The sequence below is a fragment of the Ptychodera flava genome, chromosome 17, assembly GCF_041260155.1.
Source record: "Ptychodera flava strain L36383 chromosome 17, AS_Pfla_20210202, whole genome shotgun sequence".
NCBI classification, from domain to species: domain Eukaryota; kingdom Metazoa; phylum Hemichordata; class Enteropneusta; family Ptychoderidae; genus Ptychodera; species Ptychodera flava.
The window spans coordinates 10523774-10542634 of NC_091944.1; the positions used below are offsets into that span (position 1 = coordinate 10523774).

Genomic DNA, 18861 nt, shown 5'->3' on the forward strand with positions numbered 1-18861 from the left:
GATTTTTGGTAATTTCTTTTTTGAAATGGCATTATACTGTCTTGATCTTGAATGTGAAATCATAAAAATTTAAAACATCGTTCAGTCAGTCTGATGATGAAATCTGTAACATTCGGTCACAAGTAGAAGTACCGGTACATAACCATGATATTTAAACCATCCAATATTTAAAATGATAACATACTTGTGATATAGTCTTGCTCTATAGGGGTGCAAATAACATTCCGGTATGCAGAACGACTTCAAAAACAGGAAAATGGGCAAATTATCAATACGATCAACCCTGATATAACTTATTCTGAAGTAAAAGTTACACAGTATCCTACATGTATTGCCTCAATGAACCCTATGTGAAGACACAACATGTACATATACATGAAGCTTGGATGGCTTGCAAGACTTTTTACAGAACAACATTTTGCGACAACATCCTAGCTGAAATGTGCTCATTATTTTCATTGGGAGTCATTCCTTTAACAGAAAATGTCCACCATTACAACAGCTCAACTCTTAACCCTTTGAGCGCCAAAGTCAATTTTTGCCTCCTTTATAAAATGTAAGCTAGACAATTTTTTTCATTTTTTTCATATTTTTCCAAAATTTTGTCCAAAAAGTGTAGCCAATGAAATGTAATGTCCGTTTGCTCCAAAATTGTCAAAAAAATTACAAAATTCTCATAAAAAATCGGTAAAATTTTGCACAAAAATTTTGGCGGGAAAATTTACAGCACTCAAAGGGTTAATCAATTCAAAAGGGGCAAGTTTTAACATCACAGAGTTTAAAAGATGTAGTGTGTAGCTTTTACACTTCATAGAAGTAGCATTACTCTACTTTTGCATGGACAACAGCTGGTCATATACCGGTAGCCGTACAAGATAAATGAAATTAAATAGTAAAACTCCCCAGAGCATGGCTGGCTCTATCATTATCCTATGGCAAAGGTTTCAACTTTATAGACTAAGCTTGACCTAAGTTAACATTCCCTGTCGTTATTAATGAAAATTTGTTACTTGATCTGTGCAATTTTGTTACGAAGGCCTGCATCTGTTTTTTGAATTCTCCATTCAAATTATCTTCTTTACAAATTCTTGTTATGGCTGACTTGAAACATTTGTATCTTGAAGTCTGGGTAAAATGAAATTTTTACAGGGGAAAAATCTTCTTGTTTGTTTACAATATTAAGTATTTACAATTTTTTGACAGCAAGACTTAACTACTATTTGCATATTTAAAGTCAATCATGACCCATTTGCCTTTTAACCTTTTGAACTCTGACCCCCTCCTAACCTATGACATCATGCAGAAATTTTCAGGGTCAGTGCATTACTTGCAACGAAACTAAACCTCACTTTAGCCTTTAACATTTGAAGTACTTTCCATTATTTTTCTTTTTTGTGTCAAATGCAGTTTCTTGATCTCTTCCCAAAATACCTAACATTGGTGTTGAACTTGTCACGTAGTAGCATGTATGTGTGTATTATGACGGTGATGTTATCATTGACAACTGAATTTTAATCCTGACCAGAATTCTCAATAGCTACTTTGCATATTGCGTACACACATTATAATGCCCAGTGTTGGCAGGGCCAATACTCTGTATTTCAACTACACTCTCACGCAGCCCCTCACTGGCAACACACTTTAAGCCAGGCCTCGTTGGCTATGCCAGCTCGCTGAACAAAACTACGCTGACTAGACACAGTGTGTAACCAGGGAGGGACTGTGAAAGACAATTCTATTTCAACACAACTTAGGGAAATGAAAAATTATGAGAACATTTATCAGAAGAAGTTACAGTTATTGTAAACCATTCGTTTCTTAGATAGTTTAAGCAAAGTAACATATTATCTGCTATAATAGATAAATCACAGCTCTATATCAAACTACTACTCCCAATGGAGTTGGCTAGCTTTGAGGAAAGATGTGTATAGCGGTTTGGTTATCTGATTCATTAAGCAGTTAAGAGGTACAATAAATCAATTGATATCCTGTTACCATGACAACACTTCCTGTGATATCACCCGTCATATCATACCGTGGCCTCGAAGCGAGACAGGCCGGCCACTTTTATCAAATATGTGCAATTATTTCAACAGAGTATACGTACGTAATGACTAAAATCTGGAATCATCTGCCGAACAAGGCGGCATCTCCCGCTAATTCTGGCGCAAGCTTTAATTATCGACAGTCCCCCTTGAGTTGATGGGGATTCGAAGCAGTCATAAGTCTCTGCTTTAGAAAGCTCTTTCTTGTAGAAGGAGATCATGGCTTCCTGAAATAGGACGTCCACAGCTTATAAAGTCATTTTACCGCCTGTTTGTATTGTGCATGCGTGTTCATTTCCAGAGACTTAAGATAAGTGTGGGGGCTATAAAATAAATAATGCATTCACAACCGCCCATCCATCTCTTCCTAAATTGCAATTTAATTTTTTTGATTGATGAGGGAGTTTTATCCCGATATTCTTCTGCATGGGCTCTCTTTGTGACTGCGATGAAAACCATCGACTAATGAAATTGTTAAGCATATTTTACAATAATGAGCTCAATTTTCAATTTTGAAGACGCTACTTCGTTAGATTGTGAATTATGGACACATCCATGTAGCTGTTATAACAGCACTTTTTGAATGATAAGCCAGGGTGTACTATTGCAAATTTTGACCACACTAAGAAATTATATCTAAAGTTACACAACAGCACATCTTGAATGTTAAGCCAGGGTGTATCATATTTAGATATTTAGTCTCATATTTTGACCACACTAAGAAATTATATCTAAAGTTACACAATGCATATGAACACCTGTTTTCAATGTGGGACATTGACTTTCTAAATATATATCTGAGAAAAATTGTATGAAATACAAGCTAACAGCATCTAGCTTTTCAGGGTACAAAAATGTTCTGCCAGACTGGTCTAAAAATGGAACTTGTGGCAGTGTGTCTCTTCGAGTACATACAATTTCAAAATTGAGTCATGGAAAAAAAGAATATCAATTCATAAACCTAAAAAACAAATACAACTATTACATTACGGAAGAGTGTACTCCAGGGAAAGATGTTCAGACTTTCAAAATTTTAAATACTTTGCTTCCGATACTGCTTTTGTTGACTCATTTTAAAGCTATTTACATGATTTAGGGTAAATGCAAGTTTCCACTATCTTGTTTTCATGAAACAGAAGATTTAATTTTTCTCCATTGTGTTATCGGGTTTGTGGGCATTCTGAATTCCAATTTAGGTAAATTTTCGAGTACTTTGTTTGTGTTGTACCAAAATTTGCAAGGTTACCAATGGCTGGATTTCAGTGTTGATTTTGAAAAGGGCATGGTTTAAATTCTCCTTGAGAAAAGTTTGAGTAAAAGTGTAAATCCTTCACGTTTGAGGTGCCGACTACCTTTATTTATTTTGAAATGCAGTATTGAGCTGTTTTTTCCTAACGTAACGTAGCAAGTGGCTGATTGCAGTTCATGAAAGAAATGCTAATTTGCAAAGCATTGGTGTTTTCAACAACTCCCGTCTAATTTAAGGTGAATCAGAATAAAAAATAAATACCTGACTGGCCCTGTTTAGCACAAATACATACCAACACAACCTTCATGGCCACAATTAAAATTTGATAGATGAATAAAAAAGATTTGCCAGCTATTCAGCGTTTGACAGCAAAATTGATACCAGTTTATTTAACCACATACCGGTACTTTGACAGATATATCTGGACTTGTCTAGGATCTTTCCATCATTTTTATGCCCAAAATCAAGCACAAAAAGTACTGAGAGCTCCTATAATGAGGCTATGATTACCAGATATTTTCTGCCTGGTAAAATTTCTAGGCCAAAAATTACACCGTCCCACATCTTGGCTGTGCATTCTGCATTTGGAAATCATTGCAAATGTATTGCAAATATACAATACTGTCACATTTTGCAGAAAGACAGAGATATAGGGCTTTAAAATTTTTACATGATCCACACAAGTAAAACACAAACAAGCGACTCCAACGTGCAGCATCTCTGAAGGTCATATCTGATTGGTAGATTGTGATTATTTACAACAACTGAGATAGTCTGAAACTAGGGCTATTGAGTTGCTGATTGGCTGTTTCAAAATAATCAAATAACAACAATTGGCTAATAGCTTCCGAGACACCGCAAATTAGCCCATATATGCGAGTTGCAATGAGAATCACTGATTTAGCGTGTTGTCAAAGTGTCTGTGATAATCACAGGTGTTCATCACTTGTGGAACGTTAAAAGATTATTAAATTTATTAAATGTGAAAATGAGCAAAGATTAAGACTGTTCCATAAGTATTGCATGTAGTAGTACTGAGGCTCCCGGGCTCCTCATCCTGTATCAGGTCACGCCCTTAATTGCTAAGGTCAAAGGTTATCATTCATCGACATCAATTAACATTTACATTTCTATATCCAATATTTGTTCTTGACAGCACCATCAATGTGATCAGTAAAAGTACTCTTTATTCAGTACTAACTGATTGTAGAATCCATTTAGATGAGTGACAGAGTGTTCAGTTATTGATAGAATAATGGCGTATCAAAAGTGAGATTTAAACTGTCTAAACCGTTCCATTTACTCAGAATAAAGTGAATACTTCAGATGAATTCACAATGTTTACGACTGGAGATGTTATAGTCAATTTAAGCAGACTAAAGTGTTCTGGTTTTTTTGGGGGGTGGGGAGGGTGTATCACAGAAATCACAGCTACAGATTTTGGACCTCATGGTAGATGTATGAGTTAAAATGTGCACCGGTACACTCATCTAATTACGTGGTTGTTGAGATATTATTTAACATTACAACATTAGGGTATACGGTAGCTGTCCCTAATGTGTAGATCTAAACCAACACACTTGACACCGGTGAAAAATAATCTCAATCACACCTATTTTCAATTCTAACCGGATAAATTTACAGATACCTAGAACTGACCCGCATTAGGAAAGGAAAATTGATTTAATACTTCTTTTCCAAATGACACATATTTGATAACCGACATGATCGGCGTTGCTGCTAACTCGATATGACATCACTTGTCATACTTGGAGTGGGATTGATAAGTGAATTGAAAGTCGATACCACCATGACTACTTCATAGACCAGTGTAGCTATAATCCAATTTGAAAATTCCCTAAGTATTCACGTATTGGGAAATGACACTGTGTATACCGGAATTTTTATGTTAAAATAAAATAACATTTTTTGTTGATTCTGTTGCTTGGATTAATGTCCAGTTCCAATACTTTTGAAATAAATCTGATTGAATAGGAGATATTATATAGCAGGACAGGTACAACAACACTGCACATGCAACTCACGAACAAAATGCGCTTACCTTGCTGTGGTAGATAGAGAGAAGCTGTGAAAAAACATGCTCTAACTAGGTTAAGCCAGGCAATTGCAGCACTTTAGCAGCACTGCGTGCAGTGTTCAGTAAACTCAGCAGTAATTTGTATTCCAGTGACAGATGATATGCATTTTCTATTCGCCACGACAACAGACGCTTTCCACGCATTCCTCGTCTGCATCATTTATCTTTCGGCTCTAAAGCTTCTTAATTATACCAATTGGCTGAAATCTTTGCCCACTTCACTCGCAGATTACCGCATCCTCTCAGGGGACCGAACCACTGTTCTCTGGGGAGGGGTGGTGGCTGGTTTCTGACTTGGGCCGTTCCATTCATACGTCAGACAGACTGCGGATTGCCATTCAGTGCTCACAATAGTGACATAATTCTCCCCTGAACTCCACGGCAAGTAATTAATGGGTCTGTCATCATGCGTTTTGAAAAAAAGTTTCACAAAGCCACTACCTCATTTGTTCATTTTTCAAAATCACGCTTCCGCACTTCATGATTTCAATCAACAACATTCTTGATGTGAATTTTTATCTTTCCGTTATCACAAAGACTCTGTATGCTGTTTGCGTAAAAGCGTGACTGCGGAAATTTAATTGAAAATTAGTCATTCGTGTTTTTTATTTCGGATCAGAAGTGTAGTTAATCATCAATAAAGTAAGATTAAATCCATTTTTAATTTAAATATTATTATTTCACTTTTTTCAATGAATTTGGAGGATTCACAAACTGAAAAAAAATATTGTATTTTAATCATTAAAGGGACAATAGTAGTAACTTTTGGTGACTATTTCTCTCCTTTTTTGTGATGATAATTACAGTTTCTTGTTCTACTCTGAAAAGAATATTGAGAAACACAAAGTGGAGCTTGTCAACTCAGGCTGTAGGTATGTAGACTACATTCGTTACTAATATTAACACTAATAAAGTACACTTGTAAGGCGCCTGATCTCTGAAAACAGAACTCCAGGAACAAAGTGACGAGCGGGTTCTGGTCTGGACTAGAATTCATACAACATTAATTTAACATGTACCGGTATAGATGCAATGTTGACGAGCTACATAATAGATGTTTCAACATGCTTTGGGGAGTACCGGTAGAACAAGAAATTGCAGTTGCAATTAAGAACAAAAATAATGAAAGAATCATCAAGACTTACAGCTATTTGCTAGTCCCCTAACTGTGTTCTATGAAGACTTCAGTCCCCTCCCCCCTCTCTCTCTCTCTCTCTCTCTCTCTCTCTCTCTCTCTCTCTCTCATGCACACAATGACAGGCAGGAAACTTTGACACACTCATTTTGAAAATTCACATTTTGGAATTAAGACATAGTTCTCTTCTAATAGCAAATATTCTATCATCCAGCTGCAACTTGACAGGCTTCCTGGATATCTATCTTATTCCATCAAGACCGAACAAAAATTGAAAAATTAAGACCCTGATCCATAAGGCAATATTTTGGAACAAGCTGAACAAGTCTTGCCCACTTCATGTAATAAAGTAAAGAATTCATGTAAATAACAGTCATTTTTATATGTTTTGGGGGGGGATTACTAATGTCTTAATGATTTCTACTTTGAATGCCTGTCACCTTAGTTGTGTTAAAACAAACCAACCGTATTTCATGTACCTCTTTTTTCTTCTTCAAAATTTGTGTGATTGATTGCATACTCATACCTGTTCTCAAATAAGAATTACATTTGTCAACTTGCAACAATCCTACAAATTTCATTGATGCCAATTTTTCATTAAAAATTTTTTTACAATATCATACTACCGGTACAAATACTGTCAATTGATTATGTGGTGAGTATAATCTTCTATACATGCCGCAATTTGACAGAAACAATTATGGGGCTCATATTTTTTTTATCTTTTTCACTTTTCCCCCTAAAATTTTCTTTATCTGGAATTTTCTACACACTTTACCTGCTTTTACCCTTTTTACGATTGTTTTCAGGTCAAAAACTTATCATTTTCCGAAATTCATCTCACTACTGGAGGATGTTTAGGAATTTGAAGTTGTCACTGATTACGATAGATGCACTACTGGTATGGGGTACAGTGACTTTTCTGTGGCAAAAACACACACGGCTATGTTCATTTTTGATTTCTGTCTCCATTTCAATAAATAGTAACTGTACATGTAGTTCATTCAATACATGTACATCTGAGACATTTAAACCAGTGTAGTAACTTTTATATCTTGCCTTTTCACTTGCCCATTCCACCACAATTCTGACACTACATCTTTCCAGCATTAGGAACAACACACATTATGACATGTATAAGGGGAGTGATCTGATAACATGTACCGGTACAAAAATGTATACGAACGTTTGTGTTCGTGTTTACCGTGAAAACGATTGTGAAATATTCATTATCCTGATGCATGTCGACTTGAAGTCAATTACTTGTCAACATTTGTAAATGTATATCATGTTCTAAGTACCGACATATGTGAGAACTATTAATTCTACATTGCATTAATTTTAAATGAGCCCCGGCATGCTACAAATTAATTAATTGCAAAAAACACAGAATATTTGCGCGGTTCATTTGGTGATGAATGCCAGTGAACCAACAACTATCAATGATTAAAAAAAAATTATTATAAATTAAATTATTATCCTTCAATTACAAAACACAAATTGACAATTCTTATTCCTATGTTTTGGAATTCATTTCCAAGCAACGTAGCCATGTGGTTTCTTGTCCACTTTTCGAAATTTGCCTGATATACTCTTACAAAGCCACATGCTTTTATATTGCAGAGAACTTTCTCAACTTATATCTACTGCAAATGTACGCATTATTAAAGTAGTATGCGCCTCAAAAGTGAAATACTTAAACTTTTGCTCAAACTTTCCTTAAGGAATCTTTCAACCATTCTCTTTCAAAATCAAGAATAAAAATCGGGGTCATCGTGCAAATTTTGGTACAAGAGAAACAAACAACTCAAGATTTACCGATATTTAAAATTCAAAATGGCCGCCATCCCTGTGTTAACTCTATGGAGAAAAATAAAATTTTCGAATTTCGAAAAACTAAGCCGGTGAAAAGTTTTCTTACACCAAGAGCTTTAAAATAAACCCCAACAAGTGGTAGATCAGAAAAGAATTGTAAAAGTTTGAGAGTCCGAATATCTGTCCCCGAGGCGCAATCTACCTTAAATGTACAGGCATTTTAGGAAAATGTCTCTGCTTCTTTTTTGTCCAACAGCAAAATGATATCAAGTGCAATTCTCCAATATCAAACTTTCTATCCCTTCTCATAAGAGCAAAAATAGTGCAGGCAGGTTAGAAACACTTGTAATATACCCCTGGATAAACTGAACAGAGATGTACAAAAATTTATCAACTTGAGTATATTTCGCGTATATCCTCTGGTTGAATTGTAATGGACAGAGCTGTGACTGAAAAAAACATTCTTATGGGAATATAGATAACGTTTTGATGAGTTTTTGCATTGAATTACTCACATGGGATAATACACGTCTGCTGCTCTTGGAAGTAAATGAAAACACACCATAAAAGAATATTGTGTGTGCACACACTTGGTTAACACTGAAGGTTTTGTCCATTACCATCTGTAACTCAGTTAATATCAACTGCACAGAGCACCAGTTCAATCTAGCTGAGGGCGGTAATATGTAGTTGAAAAGCATGGGGGAAAATATTACCGAGGCATAAAATTAATTGCACAGATACACTTTGAAAGATTTTGCTCCAGGACAACATTTTTCATGCAAAGATGTCTGTGGCGAAGGACTACGGCGGCTAAAAATAATTACATTTTGATTACACAAATATTAGGCAATAAAAGGTATTTCATCTGAAGTGGTTCAGTAAATTTGGCATCAGTAATTTCATAGTCTTTGAAAGATTTATTTTTTAATGTAAACTTCAAATTCATGAGAAAAGGGTCATAAAAGTTTCACTGAATAACAAAATAACACCGTCTACATGTCCACTAAATGTGTGTTTTCTCTGCTTCAAGAGTTAGAAATAGTAATTCATTTTTTTTTTCAAACTGTCAGGTTTACGTTATTAATATCTGCCATTCAGTTTTTGCCTGTTTTCATGGATGTTAATAGATAGATCAGACAAGGTAACTCACATGATAAACATAGCCAATTCTGGCCGCAGATCTTAATTGGTACACTTACATCTTTGGAGGGCAAAAGATGAGGATGGACAATTTTCCATGACTGTGCTGTCTATTTTAGTACAACTTTTTCTTCACATAAAAATCTATCGCATAACAGAAGAGAGATACGCTCTAATTGTGCCTTTCCTCAATTTTGCCACCTAACCTTTGAACTTTTCACACCTTGATACACATACTGATAATGACATAATTTATACTCTACCTGGTACAAGGACGAGTCCTCTGTAGGGTAGAGTTGAAACCGACATAAATGTACTTTACGTTTATGAGTATTCCATGTACCTGCCACTATATAATTTGATGACCCTCCTTTATTCAAGATGCAAATGAGGTAAGAGATGTGCTGGTATGATTTATAGCGGAAAAATGCAAATACAATATTCTCCTGATTGGACATTTCTGTTGACAAATTCCCGCTACCACAATGCATTTTCATAAACGATATCAAATGCAACTACTGACAAGGCACAAGTACTGGTATATAGTACTGTACCACATATCTGAGTAAAAATTTCCACAATCATTTTGTTCCGATCAATTGATACATAAGTACCCACAAGACACAACTTGACTGCTGTCTAAAGATTAAAACCTTTGAGTGCTGTAATTTTTCCCACCAAAATTTCAGTTTTCAATTTTACCAATTGTTATGAATTTTTCTGTATTTTTTTGGATAATTTTGGACAAAATGGACATCACATTTCATTGGTTACAGTTTTTCACCAAAATTTTGGCAAAAATCTGAAAAAAAATTGACTGGGCACATTTTATAAAGGTTACAAAAATTGACTTTGGCACTCAAAGGGTTAAATCTCCCCTCTGTGTGAACCGACATACTGGTATATTTATAATTCATTTTCTGCATAATCACCCACTATCATGATACCTAATTTTGAATAAACCAGACAGCTGTAACAGACCTACGGCTGAAAAAAAAAGTCTAATTTTCCACACTTTTCTGAGGTGAAGGTGGTAACGCACAAGTACATCATATATGTTCTCAGCAAGTTCATTAATTTTTGCAAATAAACAATTGGCAGGATTGTCAGCAAGTACAGGAGCAAAGAATTACTGTTACTTGAAGGTAGAATGCGCATCGGGGATAGATGTTCCGACTCTCAAAATATGTCATTCTTTTCTAAGTTACAACTTGTAGGGGCTCATTTTAAAGCTTTATCAGTAAAAAAATTTCAGCGTCTTTGGGGGTTTTTTTTTGAAAACTTCAAATTTAATGTTTCCCTAAAGAGTAACACAGGGATTGCGGCCATTTTGAATTCAAATATCAGTGTAGAATGTTAGGTAATTTGTTTTTCTAGCTACATGTACCGGTAGGTACCAAAATTTCCATCGTGACACCTGATTTTTGTTCTGTTCTTGATTTGGTAAGAGAATGGTTGAAAGTTTCACTGAGGAAAGTGAGCTAAAAAGTTTAAGTCTTTCACTTTCTAAGTGTGACCTACATTAAAACTCTCTGCATGGTGAATCTCCAAGTTCTCAGTACCTGAACAAGACCCTCAAAACTGCTTTTACAAGTGCTAGTCTTCCATTGAAGGTGAGAAACAAATTCTATGAGTATCTTCTGGGAAAGATTTTAATTTTAACAATGAGAAAACTGATTTTAAATGCGTTTACCAAATCGAAAGGTAACATCTTAAAACTTGATGTACGATTATCTGAAACCTACATTGTAGCTGTGCATTTTCAGTTTCTGCAAATCCAACCACTGCAATTTTATTTGAGTAAAGACTGTGTAACTTGCCATTTACAATTCAAACAGAAGACTAACTGTGTAAGTGTAAGGAAACATTGCGATCGAATTTGGTAGGTTTTATTAATGTGGATAACAGCTCAACTGTGAGTAGCAACTTGGGCAATTGTCATTTTTATTGTTCAACTGACAGTACTGTTGGTATCCAGGCTTTGAAAAAATTTGCCTCCCCTTCAGCCGCAGTAATACTAATAGTCGTCAACACACTCATGTCTACCTCTCACACCACAGTACATGTCTAGTTTATTAGCGTCAATTGCAAAGTCAGCTAAAAAGCTTTGGAATTCAATCTAGATAAAATAAAGCCGTCAGATTTCGTGTCTGACTTTTACTGCCCAATAAAGCATTAATGGGTAAAGTGCAATAAAATCCTACCTCACATTACCCAGTAAAAACTGATAGCTTTGGTAAACTAGCTTGGATTATCAATAATATGATCACAGCTTTATTGAGAGAGATACGGTGTATTCACATTTCAAGGTAAGCTTGTTATCTTTGAAGTCTAAATTGCATGGCATTTTCTACATCCACTCAAATTTTCTGATTATCCAGTGTTCCAGCTTATGCACTTTGTTGGATGTATACATGTTCCATCAGATGCAATTTTGACATTTTCTGTGTTCAGAAATGTTAGCAAGTTTGAACAAATAATCTCAAATCAGAAATGCTGAATGCTTGCTTGTTTGTTTATTTGTGTTTGTTTGTTTGTTTGAGCACTTTTCCTCTTCACTGTAAACTCTGGATTTATAATTTTCATTTGTAACTTATACATATATACCGGGTATATATATAATATATATACATATATATATATCTCTCTCTATATATACATACATACATATATATATATATATATATATATATATATATATATATATATATATATATATATATATATATACACACACACATATATATATATATATATATATATATATGTATATATATAGAGATATATATATATATATATATATATATATACACACACACACACATATATATATATATATATATATATATATATATATATATATATATATATATATATATATATATATATATATATATATATATATATTTGCATATATCTCTTATGGAACTTCGATAAAGATAGGTCATTTATTCAGAAATATCTGGCAAGTCTGATGAGTGGTGGATCCACACTACAATAGTTTAAAATTCAGCATAATCCTGGGGGGTACAGTTGCTTTGCAAAGCTGTAGGAGGGCCCTCTAAGAAGACATGATTGCTGTCAGAAGGCAGATTGGACCCAGAGTACTTCAGTCATGCCAGTGCACATGCAAAAGGTTAAAGTTTATTTTCTTTGGCTGTGTGGAGGGAAGATGGATCAGCAGATATTACAAATGTGATCTTTATATTGATTTTCATAAACGGATATTGAATTTTCACCGACCAATTAAATTGCTTTCAAGACCTCGGATGACTCAATGACTCATCCTGTGACCTGGCTGCCACTGAGTAAATGCTACATCCTTATAACATCCAACAATGGTTGTTAATAAGCCATTTCATGCTATAAAAATAATCTGAAAAATCAGACATTTTACCCAAAAAATAAGGTTAAATATCCTGGTAAAAATTTCTTCAACAAACCAATTTAGACACTATACATGTACATAATGACCAGCAATAACCACACCGGTGATGAAATCAAATATTTGTAAAGAGAAATTTCAATATTTACATTAATTAATGTTGAATTTACTCTACATAATAAACAAGTTTGGATACAGTGGTTGTACGAAAAGAGTGATGTCATGCAGAGGCTGTAAAAATAATGAGACTGAACATACGTAACAGTTGGGGGTAAAACCGAGAACTACATTGCCGCGTTTTCTGAAACATCTATGTGCTATCCTTATCCTGACCAGTTCAACTTTACCATTAGTTTGCAAGACTTTTCATTTCTACCAAAACATAAAAAGGTTGAGAAAAGACAACCAAGTAGCCACTCTGCAAAAATCATATCGGTAACCAATAACAGCAAGGAGTACATCTATGGCTTTGGACAAGCCTTCTAATTGGCTGAAGCCACAGCCCTAGGATGCTCCCCAAAACAGCAACATCTCGTGCAGAAATAGGTCAATTAAATTCATACAGACCTGTAAAACTGCAGCAGTTTAACATACACAAGCCGTCTTTGGACTTGGATAGGTTCATCTGCTGTGGCTGAATACAAATGGTGTCTGCTTCCAAGCAAGACTAATGAATGAGCACGTTACTGTATCACTACTACGGCTGTCAATTTGATATACAGATTATAGAGGTGCACTCTGGAGTGATTTGTCTGTCCGACCAACCCAAGCCATCATTAGCAGATTGTGAATAGCTGTGATATGTGTATTTAGCAGAGCGCGATCATTAAAAGGAATGTGATTTCCCTCCGGCAGGGAGGGATATATTCCCATGGCAACGTAACCGCTTCTTAATTGCCAAAAATGTTTATAAAGATTTCATGTAGTAACTCAAAATTCAGACTGGAAGTTGTAGCTGCTCAGCTAACCACCCACAAATTATTCTTTTTTGTACAGTCCGCTAATCTTAAGTAAAAGGAATTTTTAACTGTGATATACTCCTCCATGAAAAATATTGTTTTCAGTCTGCCAAATCAACACAGTATAATCATACATGATAGCAACATGGTACCTATTAATAAATTTATCACATGACTACCCTTGACCAGTGAGAGCTCTGTATTTAAATGAGAGGCTGGCAAATTTTTTGCGTTCCGCTAATACATTAGGCACAAAGTCTTCACTAACTGGAGTAGATTCAAACTTTCCAAGAACTAATCTTTCAAAATGGGGCAAACAAAAGTACAATTAATTACCCAAAAAAAATACTGAAAAAAAGTTACAGATGTGTTGTTGTAGTGATGATATGCTTGTACTGGTACATGAATTTCAAGTATGAAAATCAGAAAAGAAAATTTAAGAAAATCATGCTGGATATAAGTGATCATTATCCCATTAACTGTTACTATCATAAAATGATTTTTATGATTTTTCCACTTGTATCTACTCACCATTACACAAATAGTGAATAATGCTGAATTCACTGAGCATTTTACTCCTTAGTGGCAGTAAATGCCGCTAAGTCTGATTTACGAGGATAACAGACAATTTCTGATATCGATCTCCAGCCTTTCCTTTCATCAGGGTCTCATTATAAAGTAGCCAATACTGGCATTTACTATCTTCTAGGCTCTCATTATAAAGACAGACATTGATAATATCACTTAGATCATCAATCTCTTCAGTCTAATGAGTTTCTTGTCAAACTTGTTCAAAAATGTTCAATAATTCTGAATTTTTTATGTTTAGCATTTCAACGTCTTTTGGCCTTCATCCGTACGGAGTACCGGTACAGTCCAGCATCTTGGGCCTTCGTTAATATGGAGTATGGACCAAGGCTGAAAGACATTGAGATGCTAGACTACTTCAGTTATCACTGTTGCTATGATTCATCAGCAATACTATTATCAAGTTGTACATGTATAGTGAGATGGTATCTTTACAATTTCAGAGTCATCCATTATAATACATTTTTTTCAAGCAAAATTCAGATATCTGCAACAATCAACATTGAGGACTGAATTTGACGGTTTACATTCATAAAACTCACAATTGATGCAGTTTCAGGTGTATGAGGACGTGGGCGATAATAACTGAAGATAATAAAATCTGAGTCAGTACAGCGTTGCAAATTTTTGAAATTCTATGAAAGACATGGCTGATGCCAAGTTCAATGAATATTGTCATGGCAACCATGTAAATGGTGCTATGTGTTATATTAAGAACATACGACCACATATTATCTGCAATTTCCTACGAGTACATGACAGTGACAATTGCTTTTTTCGACAAACTTTTGTATCACACTGGCTTGTGAAAAGAATGTGTGTATTGCAAGGCTTCAGCACTGCTCTGAGACACGTGTACACGACACACACTGTTTGACTGAATTTGAAACGCGCCACGCGATGAGACACAAAGCAATTGCTATATCATTCTGACAGTGTACAGTTTACACTAAATTGCATCTGCTAAATCATTTGGCAGCCTGCATTGCAATCACAGTTATGATTGCGCCCTTGGTACACGTACAGTGTTTATGAAGACATCTTTAGCAGTCCTGAAAATCGATGGCTGTGTACATTGACGTTAGTTTCACTGAACAATCTAATTGAATATATCTGCCTCGTTACTCTCAAGCACACAGCCAATTTCACAAAGCAAGGTAAATCGAATAGAGTAAATATAGAGAAACAGATAACGCAGAGCCACTACTGAATACCTAACAGGTGAATGCTTAGAATTATTAATCTGGGACGCTACAGTGGGCTCCTGCAGTACCATGTACTGGTTCAAACTTGAACTTTCACATGAATCTATCAACATAGCGATCACTGGGATTTTTACATGGTGTCATCAAGACATGGGAACATATTGCTCTTGGAATCGGAATTTGTTTTATGTACGCTTAACCCTTTGAGCGCCAAAGTCTATTTTTGTCACCTTTATAAAATATACAACAGTCAATTTTTTTCTGATTTTTGCCAATATTTTGATAAAATACTGTAGCCGATGAAATGTGATATCCATTTGGTCTAAAATTATCAAAAAACTTACAGAAAAGTTCCCAAAAATTGGAAAAATATTGCATTAAAATTTTGGTGGGAAAAATTAAAGGGTTAAAAATTAAATCCTAATCAGGCCAACCGCAAAGTATTAAGTTTGAATCCCATTGACAATATTCAGGTCAGAATGTGATCATCACATCATGTCCCACTGAATTTTAAACGCACATACAAAAAGCTTCCTTGTAGGAAAAACGTGTTTAAGTAATACTCTCAAACAGTCCAAGCACTTACTGTAAATGCCCTAGTAAACTACTGTGAGTAAAGCATTATCCACTGGTATTCTAATGATCATCTATATACCACTAATATGCCACTTACTTGATAATAAACTGTTGTGCGACTTCCACTGCAGTGATGGTAGATATGTATCACAGGCTGACCCAACACAGATAATGAAAATAAATTTCCCAATAAAAAATACATCATAATATTTTCAGACTTGTGTATTCCCCTATGTGTGATCCGTCATTCTAGATATGTACCGGTATATACGGCATAAAAATGACAATAAAAATTATATGTATAGGCATTTGCAGTATTTTCCATTTGTACACATCACAATGAGGATCACTTCGTTAAAGATCTCATATACTTTTTTATGACAAATAATAAAAGCCCTCTGTACAATTTTGTTTCATTTTGACATTCTCTATACCGGTATATCGTTATATAATCCAATGTAAACTAAAGGACGAATATAATGGTTGTCTATTTGATGTTTTTTCCATCTTATTTCAAGAACATACCAGTACAGCTTTAAAATATTCCCTAAAACATTCAATAATTTGATCTTTCAAATATTAGTAACCAGAAGAATTTTAGTAATTTTGAAGACATTGTGTGCTAATATAGCGGTTTTTTCAATACCCTTTCTGCACCTTTTCCAGATGCATGTTTTTGAGAATTTTTGAGATTATCCTTTCAAAAATCATTATGCTTGAATCCTACGGTTTGTCATACCATGAAAGAAAATTCTGAACCAAACTCTTGCAAAGAATTGATAGAGGAACATCACAGCCACAGTTACTTAAAGTTTTACCGTTCCTTGAAAACTTGTAACGTCTTTGAAACTGATAATGCACTGAGTAAACAGAAATTCTTTTCCTCTTGTGGTAGTTACCTTGATTAGTTGTTGGAAATTCATAACAATGCCATTTAATCTTATTCAGTCCTATCTACATCACACTGTAAAACTTGCACTAATAGTAGCAATTCTACACAGCTCAAGGCAATTTCATCAGTTACATACCTCTAGGGGGCGCTATGACAGTTGCCCTGAAGTTCAATTCCATATCTACACTGCATCACCATGACTGTAACCATACCAGGGTTGGCTGTCAATGCTAAATTTGTGCAAGTTACTCATAAAATTTAGAATGCTGAGAGTGTATTCAATGTGTCAAACTTTACTTGGCCATTAAATTCATGGGAAATTCTATTGACATATGTACATGTGTTCTGTAGTAAAATATATATATTATGAACGAGTCTATCAGTTAATTATTGCAGTTGAAACGATGTAATTTAACGTACATCTCCAGGCTTGATCAGTGCATGATGATAAATGGCAGGTGCAAACCTTCGCAGCCAGTGAAATATAATCAGGTCATATCTATGCTCACTAAGTCACAAACGGCGTAAAATATTCGTCTCAGACTTCACAACAAAATGCACAAGTTTACAGGAGCGAGCGAGCCTTTTTAATCAACGGTGTGCTTGCTACATATTACACGACAAAACTATCAAATTGAACCCCTTGCATCTTTGTACCAGTAAGCCACCAGAAATACACTCTGTATTGAATATACAAGATTCTACAGCTAATCCCTGATTGCAACTCCATACAAAACATATTTAGGATTTTAATGATTGACTCAGTCATTTTAAGGAACTATCAAAAATGCTGATTAAAATATTTCGACAAAAGCTTAATCATGTAATACATATTGTGTTACAACAGTGAACATTCCCACTTAATTTTTCTTAATGTCATTCAGAAACAGATTATTTCTCCTTGACAGTTTATTTTTAATGAACTCCATTAATTGACTTTTTAGTCCATGTGTCTGTTTCATTTTCACCTACCATTTGACCATAGGGATTATGAAGTAAATTGTCTAGAAATCATCATGAACAGTTCAAACACACTTGCCATATTCATTATACTTACAATAATCCTTCACATTTATGTATCTTCATCTCAGGTTGTTTAACATCTTAATCAGAATACGCCACTGTATTGATTAATCCTCTTATAAAACTGCTATTATTAATTTCTGTATGCATTCAGTTCTACAGAAGTTATCCCGATTTCGCAGTTCAGATAGCTGGGACGTTATCAGATTAATTTGACATTCCTGACAGTTTGAAAGTCTGAAATTGCAACAATTATCGGTTTTTACTTCCAAATCTGGCCAGGACTGGCAGCTGCCATTGGAGCACCCTTCACAGCAGGGCTTGCGAACACTGCATATAAATTATGGTTTATATGCTATCGTAGGGCACTTTTTGAACGTGCCATAGATAGCGGGTGATTTGAACATACTGTTACAACTCATTGATTGATATACACTACAATGTATGTAAAAGCCTGCTTTTTAGAAGAGTTTTTCTCACAGTTGCCATTCTCAGATGAGCTGAAAATATCATAGCTGCAATTTCATGTTAGCTTCCAGCAATTTTGAGTAAATATTAAAACATCCAAGCTGTTTGAATGGGGAATTGCGATAAGTTGATCATGCTAGTCAAGTTTAAATTGATAATTGGTAGTCTCCAAATTGCATCTACATGTAATTTCCCACCAGATCACTAACACAACCTTCACACTGCAACCAGATATTGACCCCAGCAGTGCCTACATGCACATGACAACACGACAAACTAA

At 34.9% G+C, this 18861-nt stretch overlaps 1 protein-coding gene across 3 annotated transcripts in view; it reads right to left on the reverse strand.

The window, feature by feature from the left end:
* The window catches only part of LOC139115382 (gamma-2-syntrophin-like), a 112290-nt gene that overhangs the window by 76477 nt on the left and 16952 nt on the right, over positions 1 to 18861 (reverse strand). The window lies entirely within an intron of this gene.